The sequence below is a fragment of the Leptinotarsa decemlineata genome, unplaced genomic scaffold, assembly GCF_025532065.1.
Source record: "Leptinotarsa decemlineata unplaced genomic scaffold, Ldec_3_MD MMD2_tig00026345_RagTag_RagTag, whole genome shotgun sequence".
NCBI classification, from domain to species: domain Eukaryota; kingdom Metazoa; phylum Arthropoda; class Insecta; order Coleoptera; family Chrysomelidae; genus Leptinotarsa; species Leptinotarsa decemlineata.
The window spans coordinates 2250081-2270510 of NW_027412696.1; the positions used below are offsets into that span (position 1 = coordinate 2250081).

The window sequence follows — 20430 nt, forward strand, 5'->3', positions numbered from 1 at the left end:
CTCTGAAACACTTTTGCAACAACTGTCTTTGAAAACCGGTATCACAAAACAACCTTTTTTTTATTGTGGGGGTAATAATCTCATTTCAAATGACTCTCTATTCCATTACATACTGTGTTCTGATTAAGATATGTCTACACGATAAAATCAAATTCACCGTAGAGATAAAAGAGAACCATGAGATAAATTTTTTATATCCTGACAATATCCAAAAACAATGATAAATTGGACTTTAACATTTTCCAAAAAAACACATTCACAGATTACTCTTTCGAAACGATTTCGCAGAAATCGTAACTTTCAAAATTCAATCTACAAAGATCCTAGACATCCAACGGAAATTTAGAAAACAGATTATTTAAAGCCAAACCTAAATTAGACAAAAGGAAGAGATCTGGTATATATCGACTAGAATGTGGTGAATTCCCTGCCACATATACAATCCAAACTGGTAGAAATTTTAATATATGGTATCATGAACATGTCATTTCGGATTCGAAACATAAAATAGGTAAAGATAATCAAACATTCTCCACCCATGCGATAAACGGAAAATGATGAATTTGTTGAAATATATGGAAATAAACAAGTCCAAGAAAAATCCCAATTCTATTATCCTCAACGAACAACTTGATCTAAACAATAGTCCTCTCCTGAACCTATAAACCAGTTCCCAAAACCTATATTTTATCAAAAAAAAAATGTTTGTCATGGTCATCGGTTATCCCAGGTATAGACAATGTAGGTATCAAATTATTCATGATAGGTATAGGCAATGTAGGTATAAATACTCAGATTTGAATGTAATCTAGTTAGTTTTGAAAATGGTGTAATGACCGAAACTAGTCAACAAATATGAAACTATTGTGGAAAATGAAGAAGTGTGTTTTTATAGTGTATCCTCATTGAATAAGAATTTCCGCATAATAAACAAGTCGTCAATCAGGGAAGTACTTTTTTGCATGATCTAGATATCTACCGTTTTATAGAAATTGATTATTTCCTTTCTTATTTGGAAGATTCACATATTTTTTGTTTGAAGATGGAGAGCAGAAAGCCAAAACCTTTATTTCCCAAAAACTTATATTTATTTTTGAAATTCGATGAGTAATGAAATATTATATTTCAGCAATACATCTTGTGACATCAATTTTTTTACTGTTACTTGAAAGAGACCACTTTTGAAGGGTTTCTCAACAAAAGAACGCCGGGAATTCATAGTTATTGCACAAAAAGCCTTTTCGAAAATCCCATCCAATGAACTGAATCTGTTTTTTGTGAAAAAGAAAACAAATGAAAATTCTAAAACTCATTCATTGCGATTCACTCTCATTGTTCATCGAATATCATATAAATCTGCCAAGTTTTAATTTAGACAAGGAATGCGTCCCTGATAGTGACTCTAATTCTTCCTAGCTTTGAATGGGGCAAGTTCTTTGTCGTGAATTTGCGATTTTAATTGCACAAAGTGAGTTGCTGAACTGAACATTCTCATTGAAAATACCTTGTTAATTTAACTGCGTTGAGGTCTTTTTGTAAAAGACGGTGGAATTTCATCAAAGTTCTGTTCGTCAGCATTGGCTTCTTTGGAAATTAATCTTCATTTCCATGATTGGAAATTCGGAAGCAGTATATAGTTATATACTTATATTGTGAGTCTGTCTCGTATTCGACTGTGAAATCTCTCGAACGTGGAATTGCCTTGAAGTGAGTGAAGCAACTCAAACCATTTATACAGTATGTTTTCCAACTACAATACGAAACTTCAGAGTGACTTTTTGGGTCGCTTTGAGAAAAAAAATTATATGAATATATGACCGGAGTTGCTTCGTTTCAGATATACAGAGCGTTAAAGTTGAAAAAAAAAACCGTTGAAATTTGCTACAGTTATTTGTATAAGGCGCTCATTTAGCCCCAACTAGATTGAAATTATCAGGTCAAAGGGAGTCTCAGTGGGCACCACCGCCAAAAATATTGAGGAAAAGAGTACGCCACTGACTTGTAGTTTGAAATTTTTTTTCGATTGATCAACTGGGAATACAATTTTTTCGTAGATGGTGTTTTCTTCATATCTAGGTTCTTTCTGGAAAAAAAAAATTGAAGCCACTTTGCATATTATGAATACCTGCTTTGGAAGCCAGCTGACAGTGATAGTGTTATCATATCAGTGAAAGGCAGAGTTGTTAATTAGCAGTGATTCCATCATAAATAATTTTACTGACGCTGAAATGGCGTTCCTGCACTTTGTTTATAGACTAGCAAATGAAAATGCGAAACAAGCACATATACTTCACCAGGACAGATAACTCAACATAATATTTCGAAGTGCTGTAACATTCAGAACGCTACATGCAAGATTTGTGAAACTGTAACAATGCCTGAACTAGAAGAAGTTATACTCGATGAGACAGAAGATCTTTCAAATAGTACCAGTAAAATTGCACTGCAGCCGAAAGTCAGCCCAAAACTCATATGGACAGTTCTAAATAAACCTCCTATATCCACTTATGATGCACTGTTTGGAACCTTTGGTGTAGTAATGAATATTACTGGAGTTTTCTCCCAACACCAAATCGTTATTTTTAACACCTCGACAAGTGTTTTGATCACCAAGTGATCATCTTCAAAGAGGAAGATAAAAATTAGAATTTAATGCGAGCCAACCCTATTCATGCTATATAGGTATCCCATACAGGTAAACCATCCAGGCGTACCATCCATACAGGTATATCAACCTTAATTAATTTTACAATTTTGCCCTATCTATTATTTTACAATATATGTTTATATAAAACAATTTTCAGCTATAAAAAAATTAATTTCACAATATTGCCTATCCAAATTTATTTTTGCAATGTGTCCTTATGTAGTAATCAGTAAACCCAACAACATTATTTTATTTTAAAAAGCTATATAGTATGGTCTTTAGTATAGGTCCGTCATCGTTATTCATAATATTATTGTGTTTACTTATTTCTACACTCTCATCGGTATCTAGTTGCCTATTTTTGTCAACTTGTCTAACTAATCCTAATGAACTGAAGTCTATGGAATGGTTTTGTTGCAAAATATGATGGGAGACTGCTGATTTTTCAGGTCTTCCATATTTAAAGTGTGCTATGTGTTCCTTATATCTTACTTTAATAGATCTTTTTGTCTGTCCATGGGCATGGGCATACTTGTAGACTGGCTCTAAATCGAATAACCCAAAAACAATTCGTTCAGGAGAGTCTCGACTGTAGGTTAATGTACTGACTGACACCTATCAGATAACAACTATTCCCCCGGCTAATGCCACAAAGGCGTTGGATTATATCCGATTTTCACAAAATATTTCCTGCATATGCTGTTGGCGATACAACTGCTGAAATCAATTTTCAATTAAAGAGACGGGCACACTTGCCAATGATATGTGTCAGTCCATTAAACTAAAGTGTGGGTAAATCGAGACTGGCCTAAACAAATTGTTTTTTCAGTTGATTCAAATTCAAAAACGATTTATTTGACAAAGTTATTCTTCTCGGGAAAATTATTTGAAAGACTGTTATTCCATTATTGAAAAGTAATTTAGAATTCAGTTCTAAAGAAATTAACTTCGAACGTTCAAGCCAGTCTCGAATATACCTACACAGTAGGTTGAATGGACTGACGCCTATAATTAAACAACTACTCCCCTGGCTAATACTACGAAGGGCATTGAATTATACCCGAGAGGCGTCAGTACAGGAATCTTCACAGAAAATTTCCTGCATATGATATTGGCAATGCAACTGAGTCGACCTTCAATTTTGGAACGGGCACACTTGCAGACCGGTTTCGGGCTCATTAGCCACTAACCATGCACGATAGTGGCCATCATCGATCTGAAGTCTATGATATTCCATAATTGAAAATTATGGAATATTAATCTGAATACGGAAGAAAAACTTTCTTATTAGTCAGTGTGCTATGCTTGAAGACTCGCAGTGAACAAATATAGAAAAATGAACTTTAAACGTTCAAGCCAGTCTCGAATATACCTACACAGTAGGCTTCTTCAGATTTGTTTACTGCCAGTCTTCAACCATAGCCCACTGACTAATAAGAAAGTTTTTCTTTCTTATTCAGAGGAATCGGGCAAATCACGGATATGCTGTAGGTTAGTACCTCGTCCACTAGATGGAGTGAAATTTGGTTGTTCGCTCCAACTTAGGAAGAGGAATTAAATACTCTAAAGAAATTCCAATTTTCAATTATGGAATATCATTGACTTCAGGTCGATGATGGCCACTATCTTGCACTGATGAGTGTCTAATGAGCCCGAAACCGGTCTGCAAGTGTGCCCGTTCCGAAATTGAAGGTCGACTCTTTCAGTTGTAATGCCAAGTGCATATGCAGGAAATTTTCTTTGAAGATTCCTGTTTTGACGACTGTCGGCCTGACGCCCTTCGTGGTATTAGCCAGGGGAGTAGTTGTTTTCTGATAGACGTCAGTTCATTCAACCTACTGTGTAGGTATATTCGAGACTGGCTTCAAAGTTCATTTCTTCAAATTTTTTACTGCCAGTCTTCAAGCATAGCCCACTGACTGATGAGTTTTTTTTAATGGAACGTTATGTTTTATTATGTGTTCTGCTATGTGACTTCATAGGAAACCTGATCTGGAAGGGTTTTGATGCTCTCGAATCCTCAATCAACCTACTTAACCATATAAATCCATTTCTAGATATATTTTTTCACGAGGTTAAACATTGATTTTTATTTAATTTTTTGATTGCTACAACAGTTTTCACTTATGTCACTGTCATTTTGAAAGTTTTCTTTCATATTCCTGAAAAAATCGATTACCTGAGAACCTACTAATCGAAAAAATCGATTACCTGAGAACCTACTAATTCATGTCGAATTTTAAAAATTGGAAAATAAAACTTTCTATGTTCTCATATAATTTGTACATGTAACGTTATTGCAGTTTCATCCCATGGGAACATTTTCGAACAAATACGAATACAATTATTGTATTCGTTTGAAAATATTCTCATAGGACGAAACTGCAATAACATAACTTACAAATACAAGTGGTGTAAAAACATAGGAAGTTTCATTTTTCAATTTTCATTACGATCTCCTACCATGTAGTCATGGCTACATTTATTGATTCATTATGTTGAATTCATTTCAATATGGAATTTCATTCTCAAAGTTTCTGCAAGAAGAGTTCGATGGTGAAAATAATCTCCTGAAGTTATTTTTTATATGACTTTGGAACCCTACGTACTCACCTATTCGACCCCATTTTCTACAAACGACCTTTTCAACAAGAAATCACATATAAAATGATATATTGATTGCTTTGTTTGAAGAATCAGGGAAAGAAAAACTGTTGATTTTTGTTTCATTCAGTTTCGGAAGGAAGAGGGGAGTTTTAATTGAAAATATAATTGAATATATTGAATTTTTGGCGTTATCTCTGGCAAACTTCTAAACTTCTTGATACATACTCATATGATTTTATATTTCCTAAAAGTACTTTCGTAACAGTATTTGAATATGAAAGTCCCTATGCCTCATTAGATTGAAAAAAGATAACTTCGATAAGCCAAACTTCTGCTCGACACCCTGTATATTGGAGATCTCAGAAGAAGTCTTTTGTCACGTTATCTGAAACTTCACAAGCAACGTTCCTCGATAATTTCTCTGCTTCATCTCAAACGATAGAAGCTGGATGTGACACCCACTGCATATCGAAAACTTGCCGAAGTGTTTGTTGTTTTGGTACTATAAGTGACTATTTCAGTCATCTAGATAACTTTTGAATATTTCATTAGCTGTAGAAGTTCAAAGTTTATAGGCTGTGGAGGTTAAAGTTGAACGCCAAACGGATTTCATTACATCATTCCGTTCTATGGAAATATTTCAAATTCGGTGAAGAAATAATCAAATTTTTGTTGGATCTAATATGACATCCAACAAAAATATTGAAAATATGATTTTTATTTCTTGAATTTTTATAGTACTTCTCTCCCGATTCCTCTCTTGGTAAGATGCAAGATGACCCAATTTTTCAACTGAAAAATCTTCTTTTTTCTTGTTTGAAATAACTGAAGAATATAGGTAACCAACACCAAAATATTATTTTTAACACCTCGACCTAACTAACATTTAAGTAACATTCCTGTTAGACTTCCACCAGAATAAAGGATATACAAGATGTTCTAGAAATTATGAAAACAATTTGAATATGAAGAATTCACCAGTTTCATTATTTAAAACATACTCGAAATGAGGGAAAGGAAAAGTAGTTTCCTTCCTATGAAGAAAGTATGAGTTATTGAACGGGCCGATATTTGATAAAAATCTATACTTAAACTCATCGATACAGTTCATTGTATGTTTTTCACTATAAAGGGTTTTAAAAAAACCGCGAAACGTGTTTCGCTATACACTAGCTTTCTCAAGCGCTTGTATAGAGAAACACTATAACCTGTAAACGCCTCTTACTGAAACGAGCAACGTTTGGAGGTTATAATGGTTTTCTTACTAATGAAAATAATGTGGTTAGCTACTTTCGATAGTGGGTCGTGGAAATAATAGGAAGTGCATTTATTCGTTGTGCATGTTGCAAGAAGACTCAACTACATACAGTGCGGTCCATACGTATGGAATAAATTCATGTTTAGCGTCATTATATATTATGTGAAGAAAACCAGAAACAGGTCGATTTTTATTCTAAAATTGACAATTTACAGTATGAAAATATTATCCCCCTCCAGCACTCCTTCTGAATTATAAGCATCCCCTCGAAAATTTCAAATAGCAAAGGGGGTCGTGTCGCACCTTGTTGGAAAAGGATTTTGGTCTTCTGTTCAGCAATATGAAGTTTCTTGAGTTTGGTGCAATCATGACTGAGAAAATTGATTTTTAGGGTGTAAAATTTTGATAATGTCTCGAGGTATCACAAAACTTTACGTAGAATGAAGATAATAATGCTACATAATATTTAGAATATATTTTTCAATGTACTTTACAATTAAATTTAATGTTGAAAATGACCACCATCAACTTCTTGACAATATTCGAGGCGATTTTGGAATTTTTGTACAACATTTTGTATAACCTCGGGAGTTATTTTGTTAATTTCTTCCGTTATCCTTACTTTTTATTCAGCAATATTGTTTGGTATATTAAAAATATACTTCAGATTTCAAAAAATCCCATGAGAAGTAATCGAGAGGAGTCAAATCGGGGGATCAAGCCGGCCATTCAATCGTTCCACGTCTTCCAATCCACCTATTGGGAAAACACCTGATTTAAATAATTTCTATCTGTACGTGCAAAATGCAAAATGCGGTGGAGCACCGTCTTGTTGGTAGTAAATAGATCGATTCATCTCATTTGGATCATGACCATCAGGAACATGTATTTATTATGTGGGCCCTGAAAAGTTAATCAAAAAATCTAGATAAACCTCACCATTAACAGTGCCCTCGAAAAAATAATCATTGTTAATGATACCAGCACAAACGTTAACTTTTTCAGGATATTGAGTGTGAGTCGCACACATCCAGTGAGGATTTTCTCTGCTCCAATATCTACAGTTCTGTCTGTTACCTGTTCCGTTTAAATGAAACGTTGCTTCATCAGAAAACACTATATTGTTTATGAACTGCGAATCTGCGTTCATTCTGTCCATCATCAATTCACAGAATTCTTGCCTTCTCTCAGGATCATCTTCATTTAACTCCTGAACCAACTGAACTTTGTAAGGGTGGTATTTTTCTTTATGCAAAACTCTCAAAATAGATGATTCACTTACATCATTGTCGGCGGCAAATTCTCGAGTTGTCTTATGCGGATTTTCCTCAATCTCCAGAAGTACATCTAACTTTTTTTCATTAGTAAATTAAACATTTCTACCTGGTTTTCCAATATTTTTTACATGTCCAGTTTCACGAAACTTTTTTTCAATTTTGCTAACTGTAGACTGCGACACGTGTTGACCAAGGTATTTATTATTAAAAATTTCACAAACCTCCTTTTGAGTACTTGTTTTATTACCACAACCAATCATAATTAAAATGTTTATTCTTCGACTCTCGGACAAATGAGCGATAATTAAAGTTAATACAAATATTATACTGACGTCTTTTAGTGACTTTAAATACCTAAATGACAGCAGCCTACTAGATTCATATCAATTGTTTATTCGGCTTTTTGTCTAATATTTTAGTATCTTCGAAAAATTTTTCCAGGATTCAAGGTTAGTAAGGAGCGTGTTACAGGGATGGACTGTTTCATAGATCAGGTGATTGTCAAGAAGTGAATAATGGTGGTCATTCTGAACATTTAATTTGATTGTAAAAATCAATTTTCACAGTTATGATCGCACCAAACTTAAAAAACTTTATATTGCTGAACAGAGGACTAAAATCCCTTTCCAACGAGGTGCCACACGACTCCCTTTGCTATTTAAAATTTTCGAAGGGGTGCTTATAATTCAGAAGGGGGGCTGGAGGGGGATAATATTTTCATACTGTAAATTGTCAATTTAAGAATACAAATCGACCTATTTCAGGTTTTTTTCACATAGTACATAATAACGCTAAAAATGAATTTATTCAATACATATGGACCGCACTGTATAGACTTAACATTGAATCAATCTATCCGCAAGATGATCATTTGATACCCCTAGCTAGTAGCATTCAAATGTAACCAATAAACAAAGTGATTGACAAGCAACAAGAGGTGTGATATTATAATAAGTCAAGCAATAGAAATAATGGAAAGAGCTCGCCTGATCAAGGTGTTGCCAGCGTATATCTTTCTCCAATGGATATTCTCTTCGTTCGAAATCCTGTAGAGACCTGGTGTGTTCATAAATGATCTTGAGATTCTGTGGTAAGTGGTATAGTTGTAATCAATGATCTTTTAGTTACTAGAGACTTCTTGTAGTATCATAACAAAGGTAGCGATAAAGCGAATCATGAAGATCTAACCAGGGGAGCGTATAACGAAGAGAGAGGAACATGAAGCGGAAGAGGCAAAAATGAAGAGGCCTGAAACAAAGTAAGATTATACGAACAATTATGTGCCAAATTCTAGTTTTATTGGAAAGAGGTGCCTACTAAGATACCTCTCAATCGATAGATGACAAGCTAGTGGAAGACGTACCTGTATATAGTGGAGGGCCTGAAGTGGGGTTGAACGATTATGGCTTGATTAGGAAGATAGAATAATTTAAATCCAAAAAACTGATGTGGGTATTTCTTTCTTTTCTCAAGAATAAGAAAAGTCTTAAACTCACCTCCTAATACGTATAAGGCAAATCCATCCAAGATGTGAGCACAATTCTCGAATTCAGCTCTAGCCATGTACCGTGATGATAAAAAAAAGGAAAGGATATCCTCCTTTCAAAGGTATGTCAACTTGTCATCTAGTCAGTTTTATTTCGCAATCCCATGAAATGGGTTAATTTTTGCGGTTGTCTGGTCGTCATGGTTATTGATGTCACAGACGGTCTGTTCGAGCTAAAAAAATCTCCAATGACGTCACATGTGAACCCTTCTAATCAAACATTTCAATGATATGAAATATGAATAAGTGGCACAGATTGCCAATATAACTCAACAGTGATGTAAGGGTATATTTTGAAGAACTAAATATTAGAATGTTAGGTTATTTATTTCTCGTATTTGTATTTCACATGAATCTCAGAGAATATTCGAAGCACCAATTACTACAAGGCAATTTCAAACAAGAACTGATTGATGGTAAGTGATTGAATGATAAATAGATGAAATTGAATGTACAGAGCGTATTATTTTCAGGGTATAGAAATCTAGAATTCAACCGATTTCATGGAAGCACTATTTCAAAAATGTCATGACAATAACTAAGTAAACATCGAAGTTGTATATATATTTTTTTCTAGGATTTTAACGAAAATCATAAAACAGGTAAATTAACACGTAACAACACGTGTCACGGTTTTTGTAAAACCCTTTATAGTGAAAATCATACAATAAACTGTATCAATGAGTTTTGGAAGTATGAGTTTTCTACTTGATGTGTTTACTTTCTATAGTGGTAGGAGATGAAATAATTCACAAGGAATAAATATTTCTTGTTGGAATCAGAAGAAACTTCCTAAGCAAATGACTTCTGGAAAAAATGAATAAAGGAAGGAGGCCAACAGAAGAAAAATGACAGCCAAGTGATGGTCTTAATTCACCTATAGAGAAAAATTCCTACCAATGATGGCTATAGTCAAATGATGAACTGATCGAAACAACCAATTTAGAAACATATTGTTTTGAAATTTGGTGAATTTTGAGTAGTTTAGTTGTGAATTAGTGAGAGTGAAGAGAGTTTGGTGAGTAATTGATGAATGATCAAATTATCTACTTTCTCTGACCAAAAACACATGAAACCACGGTTTGTGAAAACAGCTGTCAAGACTCTGTGTCTCTTTTATCCCATATTCCATCTTGGAATATGTCGTATTCAAATATGTACAGTATTTTTTTTTTTTTTTTTTTTTTTTTTTTCTGATTGATTCGGCCGTTACTTGATGAAGATCCATAGTAATTTCACAAACTACACTTAAACGATTTGATCTCCACTAAGTAGGTTAGTGGAGATCAAATCGTTTAAGTGTAGTTTGTGAAATATGTACAGTAGCTTATTTTCGTCCAATGTTACATAATATGTATATTATCATTTTTCATAGCATTGGATAATTTTTTCTCATCAAAAGTAAATATTAGTATATCTCTTTCATTTTTCTCTCATTTAGAAGTCGAATTGTGAGTGTGACTTTTGCTGGAATGGAACGTTAGCCTGGTGGATTAACGTGTGTGGTTTGCTTCACTCACTTGATCGACCGCTGTGTAAACCGGTGGTTCGAACCGCAAGGCCGGACGATCCATTATCACTTCCTATCTTGCAACCCGTGTTAAAAATCACACGTTGAAAGGTGAGACCTCATTAGTCCTCAGCTCGCACAAGTTTCGACTTTTGAGAGTTGTCTTTCGTAGGGGGGCGACAGTTGATTAACAAAAAAACAGATTTCATTAGTTTTTTTCTGTAGTTCAGTGTTTTTGTTTGAATTATTTTGACTTTCATCATTCATTCATATCACCACCATTTTTCTACTGATTTTTTTCTCTTGAAGGTTTTAGCAGTTTGAAACAGTTTTGAAACTTGTATATCTTACACTATTTTCGAAGATTTTCTGAATATTAAAAAAAAGCGCACAATCATATCGCTTCTCATCATTTTTGACTGAGGGATTCCAATGTCACATTATTTTATTTTATTTGTTTCACTTTCTTCAGTCTGAAAATTAATGAAAATTGTGATGACATATGTTTGGAAATGAAGCGAATCAAAAAAAACACTGCAACCATCATTAGATTTTTTTTTAATTCTGAAGGCGGAGGCATATTTCATCTCCCAAAACGTCAAAAGAAGTATCTGCATAATTTCTTAGCTCTTTTTTCTATTGGCAAAATAATTTTCTACGACAAATTACAATCATTGAAACATTTTTCCTTGTGAAAAAACTTTGAATTAAAAGAAATGCTTGCATCTTTCAGTGACTCACTTCCAAATAAATGACCGTATTTGCAAATATATATAATATTCAGAATGAAGAAGCAGAATTTTGATAATTTTATACTTTGAATTGCTATCATCACTATGTTTTCCAAATTTGAATAGTAGGCAAGAATTGTAAACAGACCTGTTTCAGGAATTTGAATGAATTCCACTTGGGATAATGAACTGGAACATGAATCATTCAAGAAATCAAAGGACTCATCTACTGAAAATTCCAGCAATGACCCGAATGAAACAGAACAGGGTAAAGTATCATTATTGAAAACATTAGCTGCTTTGAAGAGCTTTACCAATATTGTGACGATGAATATGTGATGCAAAACTTCTTATTCAGTTGGGAAAATATTATCACTTCCGCAATCAGGGTTCTCTCTTCACACTATTCGAAAGAGAAGTGAAAAATATCTCTAACAACCTAGATGATTTGTAACAACAGAACGATGAATGAGAAATTTTCTGCTTTTCCGGCCAACGATATGCAAACGATTCGAAGAAAATATCACAAAAATTATTTCGAATGTAGGTGGAAAGGGCGATATCACATCTGCTACCAATATTCTGAGTTCTTATGTTATTTTCTCTTATTTAAACAATGCTATTGTATCGAAACCCATTCTTGAACATCTTCAAGCTGACTCGATATCAAATTCGTTTGAACGTCCACTTCATCAAATAAGCAATTCAAACTTTCAAATTTCCGAACATCTTCAACCTGCAATAGTGAAAGCGTTCCTCACTGGATCAGCAGGAGGACTAGATAGCTGTCGCCCAAATCACAAATAATACCTTCTCAGTTACAGTAACAGTAACTCTAGAGATGAACTACTTACTTTTGTGACAAATCTCTGTAGTCTGGGAGGGTTAATTTAGAGATTTGTCCAATACTTCATAGTTGATCTCTTTGTGCTTCCAAAATAAAAGAATGAGGAATACTTCCCATTGTTATCGGTACTTCCTATCGCCGGTTACTGGTCAAACTAGGTTGTTCTCGGATGAAAAAAGACCTTGGATCCATTTCACGTCCCATTCATTTGTTTTTGGTATATCCATCAGCATCCAAATTCGTTATCAAAAATTATTCTCAAGTTGGACTTTCAAAAAGCATCCAACATGATTGACAAAAATTTTATGTTTCAACAGATAAAAGAGAGTTTGCCAAGTCTACGCCCTTTTATATATCAGTGCCACGGCACTAACTGTTCCTAACGGATCCTAACTGTTGGTATCTGGATGACGTATACATTGAAAATGATATTGACCACTTCTCGAACTCAACTTTGATACATGTAAATTAGAAATAGAATCTCTTGACGACGTTATATATAAACTCTTTGTGAACATTTGCTGAACAAAATTTATTCCTTTCACCTGATTTCCACCCGTTTATTCGATTCGCCGATGCACACTTCCTTTTTTTATTGAAAAAATGTTTAGTCATTCTTAAACGATATTATATTTCAAAGTGCTCTCTGTTTTCAAATCATTTTCATACCCCAGTTATTTCGAGAGATTAATTCTTCGTGAAACCTCCTATATTTTTTGTGATATTGCTCAGGATTTTCCACCAGAAGATGCTGAGAGATATGAACAAGTTTTGGAACTATCGTTTTCTCCCAAAATCAACAGGTCCGCCATACATCTATCCAATTCAGATTTGAGCAGCTTAGTTTCGAGTTTTTCATCCCGCCGGTAAAATGTTGGGACATCTGTGATCAGTCACATCCGTTATTACTCAGAAGAAGACGGCAGAAGCGAACGTATCATCAGCAGTTACAACAATATTTGATCATTGATACATTCTTCAGTCAAAACTCAACACTTGGGCTTAATGGGTTTGAAACTTTTGGCAACACCTGTTATATGAACAGTGTAATCCAATTTTTATTAACCAAGAGATGGTTGCTGGATTATTAAAAAAAAGGATGCATACCAGAATAGAATCAGTATTAATATGTTTAGTATGGATGGTGCTTCGATCGAAGCGTTAGCAGAAGTTATCAAGGATTTTTTCTGATACAGTAGTAGATACAGTCTTCTTAAAATGGCGAATTCAAAGTTTCATTCTCTGATTCATAGGAGTTCCTTCGATATCATGAGAATGCTAATAGAATTACTAAGAAACCGAAACCGATCTGAACAAAGATAGTACAAAAAATTGAGTGACAGAGAAAAAATATAAAAATCTTGGCGGATATATTTGAGGATGTTAAACTCTAAGATTGTGGACAGTTTTGTTTGTCAATTGGAATCTACGATGGAGTGTGGGATGTGAACACTCATTAGTAACTTTCGATTCTTTCTGGGATTCATTTTCCCCCATACACACAAAACTGACCAAATGAGATTGTCACAATGCTTGAATTGCTCTACAAGAGAGGAAAGTCTGAATAGAGATGGAAAACTGACGTGTTCGGGGTGTAAGGAGAGAAGAATTTTCCCCGTATTTGAGTAATTTATTCAACGAAATCATTCTCCACAAAAAGATTTGAAGCAAATTGAATAATGTCATCGACTTTCTTTCAGAAGAATAGGATATGAGCAATTATCTAGTAGACAATGTGGCTCCTTATCAAAATCTATATGCAATTTCGAATCACAGTGGGTCTGCTTACAGCAGGCATTTTACGGCATGTTGCATACCCACATACTGGCACGAAGCATGAATATAGAGATTCACACGTCTCGCCAATGCCAACAAAATCGCCTGTGAGTGGAGAGGCATATATCCTCTCTAATGAAATGGAGATAAGGAAGTCGTACCTTTGAGTCGTATCTGAAAAAAAATACAATATTATTATGATGATCGGAAATGTCTTCTATCTTAGACTCTGTAAATCATGAGCATGAGTCTCGAAATTTGAAGGTAATTGTTCATGTGAGTGACGTCTGGTTCATAAAAAATAATATTTTGGAAGTGTTTGTCCAAATTAATTCAGATTTTATCATTATGGTTACAGAAGAAAATTCCTTGTAACTTTCATATTAATTATCAATGTGAGTTATTTTCACACAAAAAATGATATCACTTATGTGTGAAACATATATTTCTATCGATTCCTTCCACAATAACCTGATAATTGTTGAGCTGATTCTCAATAACACTTAACAGTAGTTAAGTGTTAGAGAAATAAAAATTGTCAAAGAGATTTTTTTATCTCCAGTGAAAAGTGATCTTAAATTGTTTGTCTACAAATGTTTATATTGAAATGTGGCATAATAATCACTTCTAGAACATGACTTCACGTGAAAAAATCAGAACAATATATCAAAGTGTGGTGTATTTTATTCCAGTGGGTGAAAGAGTTTTAGAATCACTTTCTTCTACTACAAACATTTGCTAGGTATTTCTGTTCAATAACAATATTTTTTCCAGAGATGAACATTTCTGTTGGAATTTTTGCCAGGATTAACTGAAAATTCATAAGGGGTAGAAACTAATCTCTTTTGAGAAATATACCTATTTAGAATCTGAGTAGAAACTCATTTTCTTCTTTCACAAAAAAAATATATAAACATTGCTGATTAACGGAGAAGGCCCGTGATATTCAGCTAAAGAGAAATCAGTCTCATAAGGCCTTTCGTGTGACAACTCAAAAGATAATGAGTAGTTTCCGATGCGGCATTCAGCAGGGTGCTTCGGAAACAGGGGTTCACAAAGGGCATATCGTCAGGCTAGACGATAGATCTTCAGTGGCTTTGTTCACGACGGAAACTGCTCTTGTATTTGCTTTCCATGCATTTTCTTTGAGGTCTGGGAAAATACTGACTCATATATTAAACAATGGTAGAAATTGATTGAATAACGTGATTCAACTGTGATAATCATTTTCCATGATATGAGTTAAATAGAGGGTGTAACATAAGTACGTTAAAATATTCAAGTGACGTATTCCTGATACAATTTCAAGAAAAAAAGTCTATATGAACTTGTGTCCACAAATGCTTCGTTTCGGAGATACGGGGTGTTGAAATTGAATTTTTTTGTTTTTTTTCAAATAACTCTGGCAAAAAATAAGTTATTTACACGAAATTCGGTACCCGGGACTTTCTTGACGTGGGAAATCATAATTTCGTATCAATTTTCTTGTAACATCTAGAGGGCGCTGCGTACGCTGTCATTATTTATTTCAAATTGTCCTAATTTTTTTGACAGTAAACTTTTGGTACTTTTCATGGAAAAACCTAATTTCCACACCTTTTTCAAGTAAAAAAAAAAACACCTCCTCAACAACGCTGGAGGTGATCGTTTTCGAGATATTCACAATTTTCCATATCGAGGCATATTACTTAGCTCGTATTGGGGCGCTAAGTGAAGTTGCTGAGAACATTACAAAAACTAAGTATGTGTTGGATCTCGTCAAAATAAACAAATTTTTTCTATAAAATGTTTGAGGAAGAATGATTCGTTTTCGGAATACAGATTGTTGAAATTTTTTCAAAACATGGTAGGTTTTTGTCATAAGTTTTTTGCAATTTCAGTTATTTTCATCAAACTTTGTACGCAGTATACCCGTACAGACTTCTTCTAAACCGAGCATTATCGAATTGCTTACTCAATCCAAATTAAAAAAAAAATCAGGTTCAATTATTCAATTAGAAAGTACTACATTTCGGAGTTTGTAAAAAAATAATTCGTAGAAGTACTATGTTATTTATTAGGAAATTAAACGAATACAACGACTGTTCAAAGTGACAAACCCCTGCAGTAATATGAGCTTCTGCTCGCCTCATCAAAGAATTCCGCACCCGTTGAAAAATACCCGGAGTGTTTCTTATCATTTTGCAGCAAGCTATGATGCGATCCCACAATATTTCCTAGTTTTCAATGGGGTTGACATAATCTAGTGATTTTAGGTGTCTCCAAAAGGAAAAATCGACGGGATTGAGGTCCAGTGACCTCGGAGGCCAATGCTCAGTGCCTCCTCTTCTCCTTACATCGGTGATATGCTACGCCTGGAAAATTCCTTGCTACCACACTAAAATAAGCAGGAGCTCCATCGCGCATAAACCAAAAGTGATTTCGGAACACGAGCTTCCATAAGTTATGGAAGCTCGTGTTCCAAAAAATGTAGGTAAGCATCTCCATACAAACGTAAGGGAAAAAACAGGGCCCAATTAAATATTCCCCAATCATGCCTGCCCGTACATTAAAAGATAATCTGTCTTGGTGATGTGGTTGTTATGGAAGTTCATGATACCATTTCTTGAAAAATTAGCCTCATCTGTGAAGAGGATTTTCGATAAAATTTGCGGATGTTGTTCGACTTTTCTCGGCAGCCATTGAGCAACTGTCATGCGACTCACATTTAAAGTTCGACTTATTTTTCTTTTACTTGTCTCATGATGTTCACTGATTTCTTCGAGAACCGCCTCCTCCAATTAAAATCAAATTTGGCTATAAAGTAATATGAATCGATATAGAAAATTGTGAATATCTCTAAACGATCACCTCCAGCGTTGTTGAGGTGAACCTTTTTCACTTGTAAAAGGTGTGGGAATTAGGTTTTTTCATGAAAAGTGCCAAAAGTTTACTGTCAAAAAAGTTAGGGCAATTTGAAATAAATTATGACAGCGACCGCAGCACTCTCTAGATGTTACATGAAAATTAATACGAAACTATGATTTCCCCGGGTCCCGAATTTCGTGCAAATAACTTATTTTTTGCAAGAGTTATTTTCAAAAAGCGAAAAAAAAAATCAATTCCAACACCCCGTATCTCCGAAATGAAGCATTTTCGGACAAAAGTTCATATAGACTTTTTTTCTTAAAATTGTCTGTATACAAAGAACAGAATCATTCCATTTCTTTGTTTAATTATAGGAAAGGCTTTGATCATTGTCAACCCTCACTTAGTTATCACCTTGTCTTGTTTACTTATTCAGTACAAACATGATTCATGTTTTTGTCATAATGAATATACGAAATTTGCTGAGAATATCAGTGACACATGGTCACGTGCAGACCCATAAAAATATATATCGTATTTGAATAACATATAGTTGTTAGCTTTTGACTGAAAGTTAATAAACACGACTGCAAAAGCTATTGTATGGTTGAACGTGTGTTGGATTTTGTAAACTATTTAGTGAAGAACAAACGATAATGTGTTACTGCAATACGTTATTAGATTTTTATGGAGTATCGGGTGATTACATCATATAAAACTAGATAATATTTTGGAAGTCGATGGATGGGTTACATTTCTCTTGAAATACTTAGTGATGTTGATAAATATTCGGGTAACTCAAATGTATCATTCAACAATATCTTGAAAATATTGTATGTCACAATTTAGAAGAAGATCAACTTGTCTTCCATCACTAGAAGGCTTATGATGTTTACCGGGAGTTGAATATTGAGGGATGTAAGAGTGGACAGTAGGTTTTGTGTTTCTTGAACATGGTTTTTCCATGCAAAAAATAAATGGTTCGAATCGGCTACAGACGTATCATCACATGTACATAAGCTAGTATTGTGTGCGCCTATTCTAAATAAATGTGCGGGAAAACTTACGTGATTGAGTTTGGGCCGTGTTATTATGACGGCATGAAACCTTGATTCTGTATATAATTCAATATGTGGAATTGTCTTGGGAAGAATATGGTGAATCAGAGTATAAGGATTATTAGATTTGATACTATAGTTATGCCAATTATCTCGCTATTTTTTTTTTATTAGCTATCAGGTCAAGAGATATATTTTCTTTTTCACTTAAGTGGGTAGCTTCTTTAGTTGCGCGATCAACCAAGTCATTGCTCATTATTCCTGCATGACCTTTCACCCAAACAAATCTAACTCTACCTAAAGAAGAAATGATAGAATGTATGTGTCTTCTGATGTTGCAAAGCAATACATTATCATATTTTTCCATTATTGGATGACTGATAGAATCTAGTGCCGATTTAGAATCTGACACGATAATTGATTCGCTCACCCTGTTGCTTGTTATCAACAGTAATGCCCTCTCTATCTTGTAAACCTCAGCTGTGTAAATAGATGCATCAGTATATATTCAGACTTTGGGAGCCACTTCGGTGAATAAAAAGTAAAAAGCACATCCAGTACCTAACTGCACTATTTCTTGTGAATTAAGACAATATAGAGGAAACATACCGGTTGTTGGCAAGGCTCCGATAGACTTAATCTCAATGAAGGCATCTGAGAACCTAATTTTTTCGACTAACATCTTGCGTGCCAAGAATTGTCTTCTTATATGTTGAGGTGGCTCTTGTGCTAGACATGGACAAGATTTAAGTGCTCCTATACATATTTCAATTGCTCTTTACTGAATTCCATCTATAGAGGTTAAATTCTTGGAAGATGATGAACCATACAACATTCATCCATAGTCGACGATAGAGCGTACATAAGCTCTATAAAACATTAGTACTGTTTTTGAATCTGTACTTCGCTTAGTGTTTGCTACACATCTTAACATGTTTATGCCTTCTTTACATTTTTTGCACATGCTTGGTATGAGACGTCAAGGTTAGTTTTCTGTCCAAAACCATACCCGGATACTTATGCTCGTGCTTCATTGGTATGTCGATACCACATGGTTTTTTGGTGAAAAATGTTAAACCATGTTGTGTGAGCCAATTCTTCAGGCAGTAAGTACATTATCCATTTCAGGTCCGATGCACATTCACCGTACGACTTACGAAGCGAGTATATACAAAAATCATCTGCATACTGTATAACTTTGATGGACATTTTGAAAATGTCCATATAGGACGAAACAGCAGTAACGTTAGTTACAATTAAAAGTGGTGAAGAACATAGAAATTTTTATTTCTCTTTTCATTTCGATGGAATTATCAAACATGTTGTATAATTCAGATGTATACACGTTGAATAAAATGGGGCTCATCACTGAACCCTGTTTTGCTGAGAAAAAAGAGAACACTTCTTAGATATGGAAGTATGATCATTACTTCTACAATAAATGCAGTATGATCCTTTCTGGCATTGTTCATCTTTTGGATGAGTTTCATAGCAATACGACAGCGTTGTTGTTTGGGTATACATTGTCTGGTCGTGTGTCCGTATCTCAGACATTTGAAACATTGAACTACTGAATGAAGATATGATTCAACCACAAAGTTTATCAGATTAATTTTTATATTCACTTGTGTAGAACACTCGGAAAGTGCACTACCTCCGATCGACATAAACCTCTTTGCCATTCTTATCTACGATTTTTAGTTTCATTCTATAGGCTTCCATAAGAAGAAATAATTGCTTGCCGAGGTACTTTTCTGAGGAAAAGGTGTCCACCATTCTGATGATCTCCTTTTTCTGGGTGTAGAATTTGGGTATATATGCAGTCAGGTCTTTTTTGTGATAGTTTCATAATTTACAAGACCATTGACTGCTTTAATGAAATACAAAATAACTTTAAGTCTTTCAACTCCTACTGATTTGATATCGAGTACGTTATTCTTGAATTGGTTATGAATCATCCAAAAATTATTTAATTTTATGGGAAACAATCTTCCGATATTTTATCCTTATGCTCAACAAAAATGCAATGCGGACCTTTATCCCATGGTCTTCTTCTATTGTCTAGATCGATCATATTTGAACTCCTTTTTTCCGTATCTTCTGTTAGTATTTTTTGCACTTCATCAGGCGGCCCTGTACCGCCCGCTGCTTCGTTTATTCCACCTTACCTGGATAGTAATCCATGTTTTTATGAAATAATGAAACACAATTAATTTATATGGTACACCCACGAATATTTATATTTGAAACACAATTCTGACTCATTGTCACTCTCGGATTTCACTAATCGCAAAATTTCATCTAGCTTGAACACCTGTAGAGAGTT

At 34.4% G+C, this 20430-nt stretch overlaps 2 long non-coding RNA genes across 2 annotated transcripts in view; one reads left to right on the plus strand and one right to left on the minus strand.

The window, feature by feature from the left end:
- The window catches only part of LOC141486071 (uncharacterized), a 353419-nt gene extending 338984 nt beyond the window's left edge, over positions 1-14435 (plus strand). The window contains exon 4 of the long non-coding RNA XR_012467630.1: positions 11734-14435. This is a non-coding gene — a long non-coding RNA (uncharacterized lncRNA). The remainder of the gene's footprint in view (positions 1-11733) is intronic.
- Positions 8679-9407, minus strand: LOC141486089 (uncharacterized). Its single transcript, XR_012467638.1, has 2 exons — positions 9153-9407; positions 8679-9037 (listed from the first exon to the last, which is right to left on the minus strand). It is a non-coding gene; the product is annotated as an uncharacterized lncRNA (long non-coding RNA).
- Positions 14436-20430: the final 5995 nt, after the last annotated feature.